The sequence below is a fragment of the Scyliorhinus canicula genome, chromosome 2 (assembly GCF_902713615.1).
Source record: "Scyliorhinus canicula chromosome 2, sScyCan1.1, whole genome shotgun sequence".
In the NCBI taxonomy this organism is placed as follows: Eukaryota; Metazoa; Chordata; class Chondrichthyes; order Carcharhiniformes; family Scyliorhinidae; genus Scyliorhinus; species Scyliorhinus canicula.
Window position 1 is genome coordinate 64,748,511 of NC_052147.1, and position 20,064 is coordinate 64,768,574.

Below are 20,064 nucleotides of genomic sequence, written 5' to 3' on the forward strand. Positions count from 1 at the left end.
AAGTAGGCCTGGGAAGGGAGTGAGCTGCGGTCTACCAGGACCTGGGTGCGGAGTTGGCGAAGAGGAGGGTTGGGTTTAACAGACCAATGCTGCCCGCTTTTTCGGCACGGCGCACCCCCGCTGGCAGCAGGGTCCTCTGTTCCGGCAGCCGACCAATGGGGTTTCCCACTGTGGCCATCCCATTCTATCGGGAAACCTGCGGGCGTGAGTGCGCTGCCGGCAAAACGGAGGATCCCGCCGACGGAGAATCCAGCCCCATGTTTTTGGTCTATATGAGCAGACTGAGAACTTAGCTCACCCAAGGCCAAACCCAAAAGAAAAGCAGGAACGCCTGCTGAATATGTTCACTGTCAGCTGCATCCTTCAAAATGAGGTTACGGGGATAAGGATTGGGACAGGGGCGTTGGTGCCTCCAATCGATGAGGCATTAGGATTTTTTTAATTTACAAAAAATGCCTTCAATGCTGATCTTGCTAGTGCAGGAAATCCTGCAAATAGGACACTCTGGGAAACATAAGCTAAACTATCTTATGAATATCAAGTGAAATATGGCCAAGTTAATTAAGTTAATTAGCACCATTTAAACTTGACTTTGATTGCATACGCACTATGCCACTGCTCCAAACTTGGAGAAAAATACAGTAGCAGCTTGACACATTAACACCTTGGTGATAATGTGAAAATGTTGTCAGTTAGAATTTCTGCTTCTGACCACTATCAAACAACCCCTGCTGGGAAGTGCATGTGTGGAGAAATTAGATGATGAAGGCTGCACTCAGCTGCAAAGCCTCGATGGAAAGCAGGGGCAAAAAAGAAAGAACTACATTTTCTATTGTGCCTTACAGGGATTCAGGATACCCCCGAGTTTTATAGCCAAGGAAATACCTTTGAAGTGTAATCGCTGTTGTCATGTAGTTAACGCAGCATTGCTGCATATAGTCAAAAAGCTCATGGGTCGGATTCTCAGTTGTCTGATGCCAAAATCGGGAAACGCCATTGGGCGAAGCATAGGTTCCGACGCCAAAATCGCGCCAGGCACTGAATTCTCCGTCACCTCAACTGCGAATGCGGTCTGGAATGCACATACAGTAAACACAGTTTGCATATTATTAGCGGACCCGGTATTCTCCCGGGCCAAATTCCCGACAGCAATGGATCACTTGTGTTTTTAAAAATGGTGAACCCGGCGTCGTGGCTGCTAAGGGAGAGAGAGAGGGCTTACGGAAAGTGTCCAGCATCCCCTTAGTTTGCTGTCAGTTGTGCCACTGGCCGAGGGGCTTCTGCCAGGGCGAGGGGGAGTAATGGGGGGGTGGCCATGAGGTGGGCTCTGGGGTGGGGGTGGATGGAACACCATTGCACAGCTTTAAAGGCAGCCATGCAGCTGCACACACCACTAACAGCCCACTTTGAACTTAGGGCCATGGGTCATGTAGGGTGCCCTCTGACCCCAGCCAACCCATCAGCTGTATGGATCCGTTTCAGCTCAACCAGTGCCATCTTGTTGGCTGGGATGAGCGTGTGTGGGGATTGTAATGTGTATATGCGGCTGCAGCATGTCAGCCTCCAGAGTGTCAATCACAGACCCGGTGAATCCCACACCGTTTCTCATTGGAATTGATTGTGTTCCATGCCACACTGGTGCTAGCCCCTCAAAGGCAGCAGAATCATTTTTCCTGTCATAAAAGTCTACGGATTCTGCACTGCTGTCAACACGTGGTCTCAGAAACGATGAATGAAGCATGAAACTGAGGACACCTATGGAATACTTCACTGCGGGAAATGTTTTATCCCAGTGCCAGGTTAGCTGAAGAAACTAAGGATGGAGTTTGTTGGCAAACTCATCTTTACCTACTGATTTTATGATTTCAGACTGATTGATTATTGTTAACCATGTAACCCATAATGAAATGAAAAATGAAATGAAAATAATACCACATGGTTAACATTTGGTCGTCAGGAACTAAAGGGACAATGGTTTTATATTTTTTTCATCCATGAATAGACAAAAACATTTTTCGTTAGTATAGAGAGACATTTCAATCAAGCTCCCCACATAAATAATAAAAGTGTCATAGGCACATTAATCTAAACCATGTCATATACTGACATTTTTTTCTATAATTTAATTCACTTTGGGGTGGAAGAAGGTTCTGTTTATTTTTGAAGATAAATGTTCCTGAAGAAAGATGTGATTGATGATAAACCTCCCAATACCTCCTCCTCTGCTGTGCAACATTGCACCATTGTTATAAGTGGCTGACGTTGCATTCGAAAGTTTAAGTATTCCCACACTTTAATCAGAGAAAAACACTTCATGCAGGCACTGGCACTTTGGCTCAATGCAATGGAGTCAAATGAACAAATGCAATGTTCATCAAATACTTTTCCTTTAACGCATTTAATCACAGTCCTAAATTGTAGGTTCTCAACAGCTTTTCTTTCTCCCTATCTTTCCACCATTACAGTCCTTCATAGGACTAACTTCCCACCCCCTCACCCTCTCTTTCTCACCTACATGCTGCCCTTTTGCAACATCATTCACAGGCATGCGGTCAACCTTCATAAATACTCTGACAAAATCCAGCCCTGCCTCTCTGCTGCCTCGCTCAACCCCTAACATCCCAGTCTGACATCCAATCTTGCAGAAATTGCAACTTCTTCCCATAAACCATTATGAAGACCAAAGCCATTTGGCCACTGCCACTAACGTCCATTCTTTTACTCACAATTTTCAGCAGCACACACCCAGTGCACCCGCCCCCACTCCACCCCCCTCCCCATCACCCCGTCACGCCCTCACCCCGTCACGCCCTCACCACCCCAGCCAGTGTCTCAGGCTGAACAAGACTGCATGTGATCTGGGCACTTTACTCATATTGAGCTGAACTTTCTATCTTTTATCATCTTCAACAGGCTGCTTACTTCCATCTAAATCTAAGTATAGGGAGTCCATTCTGGGCGGGATCGGCAGGGTTGTCAAGCACCGGGAATGACCACACAATCCGTTTTTTTACTTTTCCAATTGTGGGGCTATTTAGCATGGCCAACCCACCTACCCTGCACATCTTTGGGTTGTGGGGGTGAGACCCACGCAAACACAATGAGAATGTGCAAACATGGACAGTGACCAGGGTTGGGATCAATCCCGGGACCTCAGTGTCGTGAGGCAGCAGTGCTAACCACTGCAATGACTCCACTATCTAATAGCACTTTGTTGCTATTTCAGTCCCCAGTGAGGAATGCCCCCCCCCCCCCCCCCAAAGCACACACACATGCAACCAGGTCGCACTTAGCCTTATTTCCTGCACTGAGGATTTCTGATGAGCAGAGCTCCTCAGAGCAGGAAGAGATCGGGACGCAATTTTCTGATCACTTGACCCCCCCCCCCCCCCACCCCCCACCCAATGTGACCCCCAGGCCCCCCCAAAGCCCCAACTCACCTTTGAGGGGGTCATCGGCCCTCCCGCACCCGACCACGCGTTGGCAGGTCACCCCCAGGCCCGATCCCTGCCGTGGGCAAAATGCCAGCCTGACATCCCGGCAATGCCCCTGCATCTGGGGTGGCACCACCAGGGTGCCAGGATGGCACTGACAGGGTGCCAGCCTGACCAGAAACCAACCACCCGGGGGCCTCCAATCGCTTGGGAGATCCCCCCAAGTGCCATTCTGCCTGGCCCCCGTTTGTGGTGACCAGTGCCAAACGGTGCCGAGCTGGGGTCTCCTCGGCAAGGGCGGTAGATGCCGGGTGGCCATTCAATCCAGCGTAGATATAGTTAAGTGGACTTTTAACCTCACTTAACTAAGCAAGTCTGGACTCCGCCCATTGTGGGCAGGATCCAGATGGAGACATCTCGCGAGATCCGGTTAGATTTCATGAGGCGTAGCGACCGTTGGGAATCCCGGAAGAACCTCTCCCAGGATTCCCACCCTGATTCCGGTGGTATGCAGCTGGTAAATCGCACCCATAATGATATAAACATGTATAACTATAGCGATAAATATACATTTATAGGTAAATATATAAAAAATTATAAATAAGGATATACATTAGAAGCAATTTAGAGAAAGGTCATTCAATGGATCCTGGGATATGGGGATAATCATGTAAAGGAAGGTTGAAGACGTTGGGCTCATATCTATTGGAGTTTAAGAGAATGAGAGGTGATCTTCTCGAAGTATATAAGATCCCCAGAGGACTTGATAGGATGGATACAAGGGGATGTTTCCACTTGTGGAGGTGACCAGTACCTTAGAGACACAGGTTAAAGTTAAGAGGTCTCCCTTTTAAAGCATACGAGAAGGAGAATTCATTTTCCCTCAGAATTCTCTTCCCTAGAAAGCAATGGAATTTGATAGTTTTTTAATAGACAAGGGAGTCATGGTTTATGGGGCAAACATGTGGAGTTGAGAGCCATGACCTCATCAAATGATCAAAAGGCCTACTCCTGCTTCTACAAACTATGTTCATGTATCAATAATATTGTCAGTCTCAACACCATCTCAGCCCTCCTAAGTTTTCTAAAGCTGTACTACCCAACCTCCGCCCCTCTTACGATCCCAGACTAGACCCCAACAGTGTCTAGGATACTGGCTAAAACCCCAATATTTTGGTTTAGGTTTATTTGTCAGACGGTGCAGAAAGAATGATTCACTCCAGGAGTGATTGCGTGAAGAAATAGGGCGTTGGTATTTCTGAAACAAAACTTTATTATGGATATAATATTAAACTTTTTAACTTCACACCCAAATAGAACAGCTAACAATTGCCCCTTAACCACTACTATTCAAATTCGCATGAAACAACTAGAAATGAAACATACAGCTCTCGCTCTATCTTACTGTGGAGGAATTGTGGACTCCACGAAAACTGCAGGCGCGATTCTTCAGCCTCGTTATGCTCTCGCTTAAGCGAAACGAAGATCGTGAACAGTGGGAGTGGCAGAAAGCGAGAAGAGTGCCAGGTGCCAAAGAGTTTGCAATGCAACTGGCCCACTCACATAGGCAAAATCGGGATCTCGCCATAGTGTGGCGAGAAACCAATTATCACCACTTATACTATTTCCATACAATTAACGAGAGCCACCCCATATCCAACGACCTCCCATGATTTAGCGGCCTCCCCAACAAATGGTCACGCTTATGTCGATTAGTGCTCCTGTTGAAAAATATGAACCTGGCGGAAGGGCTTCTGTAGGGTTACGATGAGGTGAGTAGCCATCTCTGCTCACAGGCAAAGAGACCGGGGGCGCAGGACTTGCCACTCAAGTTCTCAGTGGGGTGGGGGGGAAACCCCGGCTGGGGAACCCTCCACAGAGGTGGGCAGCCATGGGGGGGTGGGAGGGGGGCGCTGGGGAAGCAACTGGGGGGTGTGGGGTGGGGTGGCAACCGTGCGCAGAACCACTATGCCAGCCCCTAGATTGTGTATACCCATTCCAGGGGCAACCCTTGTCCCTGCCCGTCTGCCCCACCGACTACCCATAACCCCCATTGATTGCCAAGGTCTCTGGCCTTGCGGGTGAAGGCTACTGCTAATAGAGAATTGGCACTCATGGTTAAGTGAACACTTCACACAACACAAATGGATGCCCATGGGTGGGCGGGCCATGTAGCACGTGGGAGTCATTGCCTAGCATCCCAATCACACCTTGATGCATGGACACTGCAGGAAGCAACACCACACTCGCAGCAGCCAACATCCAAACACCCAGGGTATGCGACACAGCTCCGGGGACATTTCCACGGCCGGAGGCTGGGTGTGCCACAGGTAGGGGCCTGATGCCTGGAGCGATGGGCCAAGGATTCGGAGGTCGGCCAGCATTGTGGAAGAAAGTGATAGAGGAGTCCAACTGGTTGTGCACAAATGTGTATTGTGTTTTACAATTCCCCACCCTCCCGATGGTGCTGCCCCCCTCCCACACCCCTACACCCTCCCTCACCCTTACCTAACCCCCCATCCCATCCCCACTCCCCCGGTGCCCTCAGTGATCCTCTATGTGCTTTGCCCTCATGGTGCTACCACTACGTCTCAGTGTGTCCCCAGGATGCACATCTGAGGTGGAGGCAGCCAGTTGCTTACCACATCCCGAGTTCTTCAATGCCCCTAGCAGACGTCCTCTGGGGGCTCTGAGGCCAGAGGGTCCTGGCTCACTTGTCGGCAGCACATGCAAATCTGCGACACGACCTCATCAGAGTGGTGGAACTTAGGGGAGATGGTGGCCACCTTCGCCACTCCATGGACAGGTCTGGGTTGGCACCCGGCGCCCCCTCCACCCGCTCGGTGCCTTGGGACGGAGGGGCAGTTGGTTCGAGTCCCGGCTGCCCCTGCATCATCTGACTCTGCCAGCCCAGGCGATTCCCATGGTCCTCCCCTGACTTTGTGTTGCTGCCCTTGGCGATGCTCCTCAGTGACTAGGACATGCTCTGCAGCACCTCAGCAATGCCCACTTGCGACTGGGACAAGCTCCACAGCGCCTTGGCCATGCCCATCCGAGAGCGGGACATGTCCCATAGAACCAAGGTAGGCCTGGTACTGGGTCACATTCCCCAGTTGTGCAGACGTTCTGTCGAGACTCTCAGCCATGGCCGTCACTGACTGCGTGACGCCGTGGACACTTTCACTAATGGTGCCAATGTTGTGCATCAGGCTCTTCACTGCGTCCGCCACCCTCGCAGTGTTGGCCTCGGTGCCACGCATTGCTGGTGACACCTCCTGCACCTGTAAACTCTAGGACTCCTCCAAGCAGCTATGGATCTGCTGGAGTGACGCTGACATCCCCCTTTGAATATCCAGGCCGCAACCTAACATCACCATGAGATCCATGTATACCTCTTCCACAGGCTCAGCATCAGGCTAGGATCTCTGACTGCTGCCTCGCCTGGTGGTTCCTGCCTCCACCTGATGTGCATCAGCAGCAGTGTGGTGCTCACCAGGTTGTGACCCAGAAGCCTGACCATTAACATGTCCCACTGAGGTGTAAGTAACTGCGCTGGTGAAGGGTAGATGACAGCTGTGACGCGACTATTCTGGTGAAATCCTCAGAGCTCTCCTCCAAGGTGGTCTCCTGGGAGACTGGAGTGGGTGCCACCCGGGATGGACCGGCACAGTTGGCTGGAGGACCTGTGGGAGATTGGACATGTGGCCAGTAAGAGGGATGGATCAGTCAGTAAGATAATAACAAATCATGTTTGGCAGGTCCTTCGGGTGGGGCCCGGTGGTTCCTCATCTCTGCGGCGTCCGCCAGCCTCTGCGGCAATCGCCAACCTCTGTGTTGGTAACCGCCCTGTCCTCGGCCACCCCAGTCACCTCCAGGGCACGCTCCTTGAAGGTGGTGAGGATTCTGATATCCGGCATACTACCATCAGTCTGCGTCCTCTCATGGAGATTGTGAGAGAGCTTTTCCTGAGGAGACATAGAGACGGCATAGTTAGACACACGTGTGGTTCACAGTGGTGATGGGGGGGGGGGGGGTGAAGGAAGAGTTGGGGGAGTTGGAGGGGGAGGGGGTTGGAGAGAGGGTTGGGGGTCACATGGAGAATTGGAGGGTGGATGCTCCCGTTGGAGTGGAAAGGTCTGAGGGAGAGGCAGGGGCATTGGTGTCTACTCACCCGTGCTGCCTGTTGTAAGTCCCATGACCTTTTTCCTACACCGGAGGCCAGTCCTCCTGGTCACACTCCTGGTGCTCAGAGCCACCACTACCTCATCCCAGGTAGCACTAGCTGCCATATGGCTGACACTCCTGGACCATCGGGGGAACAGGACATTCCTCCTGGCCTCCACAGCATCTAACAGCCTCCCCAGGTCAGCATACCTAAATCTTGGGGCTGGTCACCTGGGTGCCATTATTGCGAGCTGGCTGGAGTTGGCTGAACAAGTGCAGCTTAAGTGCTGCTCAACCTAGTTAGCGGGGGACTGGCAAGCAGGGTGTCGGTGAATCAGCTGGCGAGCCATCATTTGCAGTAATAAGTCTGTGAGGCCTTGTTAAGTGGACCAATTAATGTTGAATAGCGTTGCCGGCCTCGTTGGGCTGTGCACCATGAAGCCCGCTGCAAATCACGCTCGCTACAGCACTTATATCTTTCCGGAGAATCACGCACTGCCTCTCTGAAGCATTTCTAGATGTCTCTACGCATTCCTTGGCTCTACCCAGCAATGGCTTTATCTCCCCAAGCTGAAAAATAAATTATCTTTATGGACTGCAAAGCACATTAACTCTCCAGGGACTTTCCCAGTCAAATCACAGCCCATTAGGCCAGACCGAAAAACACATTACTTTGTCAATTTCACCTTCTGGCTGCTAAAAGCACCTAGGCCCCGCAAAACAGAATTCCTTTTGAACAAACATAACCACTGCAGTCAAAAACATTCTAACCCCAGGATTTTAACTAAATTGCCCAGTACTTGGAATCCAAAATTCCGAAAGTCTACCAGTCATCACACCTTCATATATTCCACCCCACAAAAGTCACTGCTGACCGTGCCTTACCCATTCTTCTGTCTGTGACAACTCATATTAGTTCCTGTTTCTCCCCTCCCCCAGTCCTCGAGTTTAAATTTGTGAATTCACTCATGACCTTGCCCCTTCCCATAACATTCTCTTTCGCCTTCTCCAACCCTGCAATTCAAAACCCAAAATCTTTGTTCATTGAACTGGCCTCTTGCTCTCCCTTTGTCAACTACGCCTTCAGCCAATTAGAAATCGGTCTCCCTCCCTCCCTCCAATGGCTTCTTTAAGACTCTCCTTAAAACCCATCTCTTTGACCAAGCTACTTTCCACCCCATCCAAATGTCTCCTTCTTTGGCATGGCATCCATTTTTTAAAAAATCCTCTTCTGTAAAGCGACTTGGGGCATTTGCCTGTATCAAACATGCTGGATAAAGACAAATGATTATTGCTGCTAATGAGTTTTGGCCCTGGACACCTTGCCTTGCAAAATTGGTTCCTGGATATTCACTAATTACTTTGTGGTACCTCAGAAGTTTTAGTCTTTTTTTAATAAACAAAAGGGGCAGCACGGTTGCACAAGTGGCCAGCACTGTGGCTTCACAATGCCAGGGTCCCAGGTTCGATTCCCCGCTGGGTCACTGTCTGTGCGGAGTCTGCACGTTCTCCCTGTGTCTGCGTGGGTTTCCTCCGGGTGCTCTGGTTTTTTCCCACAGTCCAAAGACGTGCCGGTTAGGTGGATTGGCCATGGTAAATTGCCCTTAGTGTCCAAAAAGGTTAGGAGGGGTTATTGGGTTATGGGGATAGGGTGGAAATGAGGGCTTAAGTGGGTCGGTGCAGACTCAATGGGCTGAATGGCCTCCTTCTGCACTGTATGTTCTGTGTTAAAAGAAATAAGAGACTTTACAAGATAAATGTTAAAAATGGATATTATTTTGCCCGTGTTAATAAGAATCATTGTATGCAGTCAACCGTTAGAGAGTTCCTCTTGGTGACAAGTGACTCGTGATCCTAGTGATATGTTTGCTGGGATTTCACAACAGCCGTAATATCTTCTGTCAATTAACGATAAAATGACTCTAATCCATGTTAGAGCAACAAAATGAATCCCAGAGTAGTAAACTTTGCTGCCTCAAGTGACACGCAGCTATATTGTTTTGCATTTGACTGTTTCCCTAATCCCTCCTCCCCCCACAAATAAAAGAGTCAACAAAAGCTTCTCTTATCATAAGTAAATTCAATAAAATGACTTGCGTAGGACTGAACAGAAGCATCAACCACTCTGCCTGCGTGGGACTGAACAGAAGCAACAACCATTCTGCCTGCAGCAGCAAACAGATTAATAGTGATACTAAAGTTGAAAAAAAACACAAAAGTTGCTTTTATCTTTGGTGATTTATTTAAAATGTAACTGACTTAAGGAGTGTCAACTTACATCACTGAAACTCTTGCCTGTTCCACTGTCCAGCCTGGACAAGAGTTACTTGTGTACACACATTAGCACAAAGAAAACAATTCCAGCTGCACGGTTGTGCTGTCTCCCTCTCTTGCTCTGATACAGACTGCATGATGCATTATTTCAGAATAACCTAATTTCTGAAATTTAGTCAGTTAACTGCTTGGGGCCTCATAAGGCAGAAGTTGTGTGAATTAGCTTATATGCTTGCATTGACACTGCCTTATTTTCACATTAAATCCTTCTTCCCTTAAAGGGAAGGGGTGTGGGGTATGGGGTGGGAGGGGGGAGAGACTGATCCAAAATGTTATGTTTAGTGCTAATTATGCTGACTTCTAGATTCTCTGTGATCAGCTTTGTCATAATATGCACCCATGCACATCATGAGGTAAAAACAGGCAGTGACAGACACCCAGGTGAGCCAATCAACATACAGAACACAACCAATCACAAGACAGAACACCAGAGGGGGGCTTCCAACTATAAAACACATGAGGCATCAGCACTCTGCCTCTATCCACTGGGGACAACTGTAGTGACCGTCAGGGTGTACAAATCATTCAACATCTTCTACACATGGATCAGAGCTAGCCTGGTCTAGATAGTTAGAGTTAGTTTACTTAGAGTAGTAGAGAGTCAACCCACAGGCAGCTGTGTGTTTTGTTACTGAAGTTCAATAAATCGTATTGAACCAACGCCTATGTTTGGTGTATGCTTTATCGTTTATCTGCATCATGTTGCAGTCCGTGTTACCCTAGGGTGAATAACACAACAAGCTTTATGTTTTGTGGAATGATCTTTTCGGATTCAATGGGCTGGATTCTCCATTCCAAAGGACCCCCTCCCCCACCATCAGAGACCCCAAAGAGAGACTCCCATCAGACTCCCCGCTCCCCAAGAGAGACCCCCTACAGACACACCCATCAGAGACCCTGCCTGAAAGCTGAAGAGCAGTCCAGGCAGTGGAGTGAGAAATCACTGCATTTTCACTTACTCGTTCCTAACATCTGCTGCCTCAGACAGGGGGTCTCTCATGGGGGGGGGGGGGGGGGGGGCGCCTCTAATGGGGAGGGGTCTGTGATGGGGGTTTCCGTTGGGGGCCTGATGGGAGTCTCTGATGGGGGGGTCTGATGGGGGATGGTCTCTGACAGCGGTCTAATGGGAGTCTTTGTTGGCAGGGTCTGATGGGAGAGCTGGGGTGGGGGGGAAATCGGTAGGAGGGGAGAAGGATTTGCATTGTGGGGGCGGGAAGGGGGCCTTCCAATGGTCTTTGATTCCTTTCACACACTCCGGATCACGATGTCAGGGCCGCAATTGAAAATACTTACCCCAATTCACGCCTGCCTGAACCCGGCTGAGAGGGCTGGAGCATCACGGGGGGGGGGGGGGGGGGGGGGGTGGAGAATCAGACTTTCAGCCCATTAATCGGATGCAAATTGGTGCAAATTATCTATTTGAATGGTGCCATTGGCACAGGACATGTAGCTCAATGCTGTACCTGCAGAGGTCTTGTGGCGCAGATATGCTTGTTTCAAGTCCCGCCTCAGGACTTGATGGCCAAGGAAGGTGAGTTCATAATGCAGCCAAACAGGTTGAGTATCAACCTGCAAAATCCTTCCAACACGCCTATGGCAGGTGATAAGAGCAGGAGAGGCTCCTGGTCAGTAATGTTCGACATGGAGTGGTGCCTCTCAAACTATAAGCCTCATACGACAGGCTAGTGACCTGTTCCAGGAAAGAACCTCGCTATGTAAACAGGCAAAAGTCTGCCTTTTGCACGACTGGGCACAGGAAGATAAGCAACAACCCATCGATACCTGCTTCTTTACAATACAATGTGGCATATTTAGACCGAGCAATTGTTGGCAATGAGAGCTTTCCCTTGAGGCTGAATTTGATAGGCCATTTATTTTATTCATCAATGTAAAATAAATATGATGTATTGAAATCTGAAACTGTTCATGCATGATATCCAAATATGAAGGTTATTTAAAATGTCCTTGTGGCTGGTGTTCTATTATAGAACCTGGGGAAAATGTAATGAAAAGGAAGCTGCACATCTGGTTGGCGATTAAGTAATGAGCACTGGGAGATCTGTCTCCCTTGAGGCTTGAATTGACAGGTTAATGGCATTTTTATTATCATTGTAAATATGCAAAATACATATTTAAATCATATACTTAATGAGACCCAAGTGTTGATATTTTTTTCATTTGGGTACAGACATTCTGTTCGAGTTGATTCGTGTTTTGACGGACAGCATCAGGGTGAAAAAAAATTAGAAATTCTAATAAATCACAATGGACAAGTTGGATCCAGTTCCTACGGCTCAGCAGCTGACACTTTGAGCTTATTCGAGAGCTGGAAATAAATGGACCCGCAGCCATGTTTTCCCATTGAAGTAATTAAAATTAATACTAAATCAGGCACTTGGTCCATTTTTTGTTCTAAATGAGATTTTATGTAATCAATAAACCAAAAAGCAAAAGATAATTTGGGATTGTAGTAAAATAAGGTCAAATCAGATCCTCAGGGACAGAGCTGTCAATGTAATGATTTTTGATAGCAGCTGTGACTTGCTATAATAATGATTCATTTAACCGGGAGTGACTAGACTGAGCTTTGCTGCTCTGTGGTACAGGACAGTTACGTATGTGCAAATAATCTTCTGCTCCTTTAGAAGTACCATTTATTATTGTCCCATTGCAATATATGTACCAGCTGATAAATACAAACTATAGCAATAATAGCATTCAGCTTGTGATCCTGCTGTCAATGCAGTGACATTGTCCCTTGGAGTTCATGGGGTCTGTGGGGCAGCATCTAATTTGGAAGGAGACTATGGGGACATTTCTGGTGCTTGTCTGTGTGCCTGCTGCATAGTTGACTAAACTGGTGCCTGGCTACCTATTTGAGGAATTTCCCAGGCTCGCTACCCCGTGGAGCTTAAGTACGCTGGTGTTGATATTTATATATTTTAAATTCTCTCTTCAGGAGTCTGGGCCACTTCCCTGGCCTGATTCTAATAATAATAATAACCTTTTCTTTGTCACAAGTGGGCTTACATTAACACGGCCATGAAGTTACTGTGAAAAGCCCCTAGTCGCCACATTCCGGCACCTGTTCCGGCACACAGAGGGAGAATTCAGAATGTCCAATTCACCTAACAGCACGTCTTTCAGGACTTGTGGGAGGAAACGGGAGCACCCGGAGGAAATGCACGCAGACACAAGGAGAACGTGCAGACACAAGGAGAACGTGCAGACTCCGCACAGACAGTGACCCAAGCTGGGAATCGAACCTGGGACCTGACTCTGTGAAGCAACAATGCTAACGTGCCGCCCCTCCCCCTCCCCAACTCATTGACCGTACGAGCACTCTTCTATTGTACCGTACTTGTCTGCAAAGCGTGCTGGGTCCTAGCTGAGGCTGTGGTCATTCAAACTAAGCAGCTCTGAGGCCTTCCTCCTCTGCCCCCCACATCAGGACCACCCCCGATATCAGTTGTCCTGCAAGGAACAGGTAATGGTTCAGCTCCTTATGGAGCTGCCTAATTAGAAAATCCCAGCAACAGTTGGGACGTGGCACAAATGGCGCTCTGCTATTTTCCGCTAGGTCCCGTTGGATTCTTTCCAGAGTTCAGCTGGAGCCCAGCAGAATCCCTGGAGAAAATCAATGCCTCTATAACTAAACAACTGTTCTGGGATTCAAATTATAAGCTTGTACTAATGACAGATTAAGTAACTGTAATTAATCAACTACCCCTGCATCTTTGCGAGAGAGATATAATCACACAAGGCATGTGATGTTATTATGCAGACTTTGCAATGATGACACCTAAAGAGATTCACTACCACAATCATTCACTCAACTCTGTCAGGATGCCAACTGAGACTGATTATAGCTCTCATACTTATGATGAAGCAGTTTAATATATTTGAAGTCAAATAGTTCGAACACAAATTAAAATCTGAGCTTGAATTTGAACTTCACAAATATAGATTTTAAATATAGTTTTTATCATTTACATATGATTTTCTAATTTTGATTTACTTTGAAATTTGCTTTATTGTTGTCTCTTAAAGATAATTAAATATTCCAATGTACTTCGAATAAAGCTGACCAACTGAGTATTAGGATAATTAAGGGAAGTGACTTAATCCATTGTCACTTCTATGCTTATATCCCAGGGCTTGCTGATCTTAGATAGGAAGACGGTTAAGGTACTATCATTGACATTACCCCTTGGGCTAAGGAGTGGGAAACGTCAGTCTAGTTTTCCTGTTCAGTGAACTCTGCTGACATGTACATATCTGTTGACTACACTGTGCACAGCTGTCACGTTGCTCGCTACTGAATAGTTTATCAACACACCAGGTCTGGGGTCACATATGAAAAATGGTCACTTGTATAATGTAATGGAGGGCTGCTTTCAGGAATAAGTCCTTTCAGGAGAGAAAGAGAAACCAAAATAAAACGTAATGAAATTATTCAGGTGCATTTCAGCTACTCCAATAATCAACAGAGCAAAAGACTGTGTTCATAGCTGAAGAGAAGGCCGATTAATTATGTATGGTAGAGGAAGAGGAGGCATGAAATCTATCATTATCAAACAGCCAATATCCAAAGGGTATAACACAACCTGAAGCATCTCAACTTTCTCTTCCTCCACAGGAATAAGAAGAATCATGTTAAATATATGAAGAGACATTGCAGTCACACTCCATACAATGAAGGAGACTGGGAATGTCAGTGAATTCAGGGCACAGACTGTTTCACATCACATAATATTCTTGCATCAGAAAATGGAAGTCATTTGAGCAGTCACCCAAGTAAGCCAATTCTGTACTGCAATGGTCTTCCATTTAGGCCTAATTGTAGCCATCTCAGATGGCCACCTGCAAAGGACCATGGGAATTATAGCCAACCCAGGACTCAGACACACTCAGAGCTTGTGTGTGTATTTGCAACCCAGATAGCTAGACACGGTTGAAACCCCCGCTCGTTTGCATTCTAATGGCCCATTTCCTCAGAACAAAAGGACTGTACTCAGGTAACCGATACAGATGCATACTAACCGGCGCCACTCCCTTTGATAAGAAAGCCCAAACAGGCAAGGTCAATGACTACTCAGGACACACCCAGCCATCAAGGCACCCGCCCCTTTATTGGCCAAAATCGAAGGCAGTGATCGAAGCCTGTCGAATTATTGGGTCCAAAGCTAAGGACCGCCCCAAAGAGCGAGAAATCCCAGAGGGATAAAAAGGATCACAGCTATGTGTTCGGTCTCTCTTGGCCCCGGCCTACGCCTAAAACCAAGTGTAGCATCACGACCAGCAGACAAGTTCAAGACCAACGATCGCTACCAGACAGATGAGCCCAGCAGAAACAGAGCCACTTCTTCCATCCAGCCACGCAAGATCCGAACAAAGGCCATGTTCATCTGCAAAGAGCCGGTTGCCCTGAAGTTAAGTATAGGTTATTGTAGTTGTTAGGTGTAGTTTAACTTGTAGTGTTTTATGTTGCATGTCGAAGTAACCCTTGTGTGTAAATAAACCATCTTTGAACTTGAACTGATTAACTGGTTGTTTGGTCCTTTGATCGATGTCCGGTAAAGCCTTGTGGTGATATCATTTGATACCTGGAAACTCTGAAAAGCAATATTATCATTAATAACTGCCATATCTAGTTAATTTGGTAACATTATTGGTGCTGATTGGTGGGATAGTATTCCACTCATTAAAAAGAGCAATATTATTGGTGACTCCGGTGCCGATTGGCAACATAATGCCCGTCAGTTCTCCATGAATATATCGGAAGACTGTCAGAATTGCAATGCCCACTCATTGCAAGAACTGGCAACATTGCAAGGACAATTCTGAGTGCTACTTTGCAGTTCCTCCTACTAAGTTTATATACAAACAAAAATGTTGCCGCTAATTGTGGCTCAGATTACTGTAGTTTGACTGAGTCATGTCACAAAGAGTGCAGGTCAAATCTATACTATTGATTTTAAGCAGGCACTTAATGAAATTATTTCTGTAAAACATTTTTTCTTATTGTGCTTTCACTTGCATTTAGTAATGAAAAATATCGATCTCAGGTTGTAACATTGCAGATTCACAGAGACCATCTAATTGCTGCTTCCATTGAAATTAATGGATGTATGCTTAGGTGACAAATTAAAAATCTACCCATTTAATTTTATTTATTCGTTCAGAGATGTGGGCTTCACTGGCTACAGGCCAGCATTTGTTGACTGTCACTAATTGGTGTTATATTTTAAGTGCTGCATCGATGTGGTGTAATGCTCAATGCTTAAGATTTACTCTATTCTCGGGTTGGGATCTTCTAGCCCCGCATCGCAGGACCCTTCCCGGGGGATACGATGGACCAGCCAGAAGCCCATTGACTTTCGGTGAGACCAGAAGGTGCTGGTGGTGGGCGGGCCTGGAAAATCTCAGTTCCTTCTTCTCAGCCCTTTATATTTTTTCTCCTTTTTGCACCATTTTTCTCTTGTGCATTCTGCCTTTCCGGTTATTTGGTCTTTCTCTCACATCCTTTACTCTTTACTTCTACTTCTACTTGTTTGTTCTTCCTGCCAGCTAGCAAAGACCAACGCAACAAAAATAATGCTTTACTGAGAGAATTACCTCAATTTATGTAATTCGAAAAGTATTAAATGCCACTAAAGATTGAAAATCTCAAGCAACATTTACTGTATCTATTTTATGGCTGCTTCCTCTGTAGAAGTGAGAGCTTTTCAGAATCCACTGAAGGTATTCTGCCCAAGCACTAAGACAGGTATTAATTTCAGCTTGATCACGAGGGAGCAACAGAATAAATGTTGAAGCCCTGTTGTCTATCAAGTCGCTAAGTGAGGAAAAAGGACCATCGGAACAAAGTTACATTTTAATGTACCCATCCGAAATAGATGCCATGCATTATGGAATATTCCATTTGTTTAGCAGGGTTCAATATTTCTGGGAGAGGGGGCAGCACGGTGGCACAGTGGTTAGCATTGCTGCCTACGGCGCTGAGGACCTGGGTTCGGATCCCGGCCCTGGATCACTGTCCGTGTGGAGTTTGCACATTCTCCCCGTGTCTGCGTGGGTTTCACCCCCACAACCCAAAAATGTGCAGGTTAGGTGGATTGGCCACGCTAAATTGCCCCTTAATTGGAAAAAATAATTGGGTACTCTAAATTTATATTTAAAAAATATATATTTCTGGGCGAGGGAGTGAAATTCTTTAAGGGGAATAAGACTTAAGATAATTGAATGGATGTGAATTGAAGTTCTCTCTCATGCCTTCCATTTTCAGTCATTTTGATCTTCAAATGTTGGACACCGGGACTGCAGTTAGAGAGAGAGAGAGAGAGAAAAAACAATGGTCTGTCAGCACGGCCATATTGCTGAAATGCAAAATGCTCTGGCAAAGACAATTATTTTACAAATAGCACTCGGGCTGGCTGTTCTTGCTCCGAGGGCGTTTTGACAAAAGAAGGCTGGGTACAGGTAATGAACCCTGAGGGAAGGGTGGTATCAGAAATACAGTTCCAGTCAGACATCTTTGGAAAAATAGCTGTTTGGTCCCACTTTACCAGGGATGCATCTCCCAGCTCAGATTTCCAGAGAACAATCTGGTGCGGGAACACTGTCTGAACTTCTCCTCCCTATGCCAGGGACGATGAAGCCAATTGCAGCACACCGTATCATCATCACAGCTGAGATCAACTAACTCAGCTCAGTTTTTCTTTTATATTTGTGCCAATTTTATTTTATTCTAAATATCTGAAATAGGCAACAATGTAATTATAAGGCCATGCTCAAGGACCACTTGCTGTGGAAACCCACGCAGATACAGGAAGAATGTGCAAATTGCACACAGTCATCCGAGGTCGGAATCAAACCCGCTATGCACCTGGGTGTACTTGAGCTGGTATGGACAAGATTTACATACAATCACAACAATGCAGAAGGAGGCCATTTGGCCCATCGAGCCTGACCCGACCCTCTGAAAGGGTACCCCAAGTACGGTCAGCCCCCCATTCTGTCCCCTTAACCCAGTAACCCCACCTAACTGAATTTCTAATCTTTTGGACACTAAGGGGCAATTGATCATAGCCAAACCACCTAATCTGTACATCTTTGGACTGGGGGAGGAAAGCCACCCAGACACGGGGAGAAAGTGCAAACTCCCCACAGACAGTCACCCAAAGCCGGAATTGAACCCGCGTCCATGGAGCTATGAGGCAACAGTGCTAACCACTGTGCCACCGATCCGAATGGTCCCCTTCTGTGCTGTAACATTTCTATGGTTCTGTGATTCTAAGAGGCCAAATGGCCTCCTCCTGCTACTATTACTTATGTTTTTGTGTTCTTATGTTATGTTCTTTATATCTGGTCTATTCACTGTTAAATGTTGCACAAGGAATGTCACTGAGGCTCCATATTCCAGGTCAGCTAAATAGATGAGAGCGAGTATGTGGCTTCACAAGGTCTACAGGTTTCCCCATGGTGCAGGGTGCTGCTGGCTGCCTGCACAATCACTCTGTGGGCACTGCATATTCATTTGTAGAAGAACCTCAATGTACAGGCCGCAGTGTGGCCACTACTCACCATATCATGCAGGTCATTGTCCGGTATTCTGGCAACATCCATGGTGCCTTCATTGTGGAGCAATCTTGGAGCTGGCTCGCTGTCATTCCTGTGTCTTTTCCTCAACAAACTCACTTCGACACAATGGTTAGCACTGTTGCTTCACAGTGTCAGGGACCCGGGTTCGATTACCGGCTATTTGTATGGAGTCTGCACGTTATCCCTGTGTCTGCATGGGTTTCCTCCGGGTGCTCCGATTTCCTCCCACATGTCCCGAAAGACGGGTGGAATTCTCCGGCCCCAGCCATGTCAGAGAATCGGCGCGACACTGCGCAAATCGCGCCACGCTGCCCCAACGCAGAATGGAGAATCGGCACCATCGTTACCGGTGTGGTCAGCGTGGCTAGGCCGAGCCGGCCGTCACAAAAAATACAAGTCCCGCTGGCGCCATTCTAACATCCTCTGAGCCGGCGAGACCTCGGCGTTGAAGGGTCCGGGGGCAGCCTGTGGGGGGGGGGGGGGGGGGGGGGGGTGCGAGGAGGAGGCCTCCGTAGTGGCCTGGCCCACGATCGGGGCCCACCAATTGGCGGGCCGGTCTCTTTGGCTGGGAGCCTCCTTTCCTCCGCGCCAGCCCCTGTAGCCCTGCGCCATTTGGTGTCGGGGCCGGCGCAGGTAAGAAGGCCACTGCGCATGCGCTAGTTTGCGCCGGCCCAACTGCGCATGCGCAGACCCCGCGGCGCTGGGTTCACGCCGGGATCGGCAGCTGGAGCGGCGTGGGCCGTTCCAGCACCATGCTGACCCCCTGTGGGCCGGAGAATGGGGTCCCGGAACGGGCGCTAACGCCGGAGTAAAACACTCCCATTTTTACACCGGCGTCGACACTTAGCTGCCCGATGGGAGAATCCCACCCAACGTGCTTGTTAGGTGAATTGGACATTCTGAATTCTCCCTTAGTGTAACCAAACAGGTGCCGGAGTGTAGCGACTCGGGGATTTTCAGAGTAGCTTCATTGCAATGTTAATGTAAGCCTACTTGTGACACTAATAAAGATTATTATTATTATTATTAATATTATTATCTGCCAGCAGTTGTTCCAGCTGATGTGAACCTTACCTTTAAGGAGCGCAGGCAGACTTCTAAGCGTGCAGGCTAGCTTTAACTTGTGCTAACCTCTAATGATATTATGCCCCTGGCTTAGGCATGCAGTCACTCAGCAGTGTGCTTGGCACTCACTGCATGCTACAATAATTTATTTATGTGTGCAGTCAGCATGAAGTTTGTATGCTGCCTGTACCAGAAACAGTAGACAGGATCAGTGCAGGCATTTTGTTGGGGTAACCCAATATTGCAACCTTAGTATTTTGTGCATTATAGCATCCAGCATGGACCATATTGCAGTAAATATATGTTTAAAAAATCAGCAGCAATTATACAGAAGCATTAAACCTGAACCAGCATTTATAGTGACACCTTTCTAATTAGAGTAATACAACATTTATTTATTCGTTGTTTCATTTGCATGAATGATTCTATCATGAGAGCTTGCGTTCATGAACATCTAATTATA

At 47.4% G+C, this 20,064-nt stretch overlaps 1 protein-coding gene across 1 annotated transcript in view; it reads right to left on the bottom strand.

Moving 5' to 3' along the window:
- Window positions 1-19,638, bottom strand: part of LOC119954707 (potassium channel subfamily K member 16-like) — a 187,804-nt gene extending 168,166 nt beyond the window's left edge. The window contains exon 1 of the mRNA XM_038780200.1: window positions 19,611-19,638. The gene's annotated coding sequence lies outside the window, so the exon portion shown is untranslated. The remainder of the gene's footprint in view (window positions 1-19,610) is intronic.
- Between the last annotated feature and the right edge of the window lie 426 nt (window positions 19,639-20,064).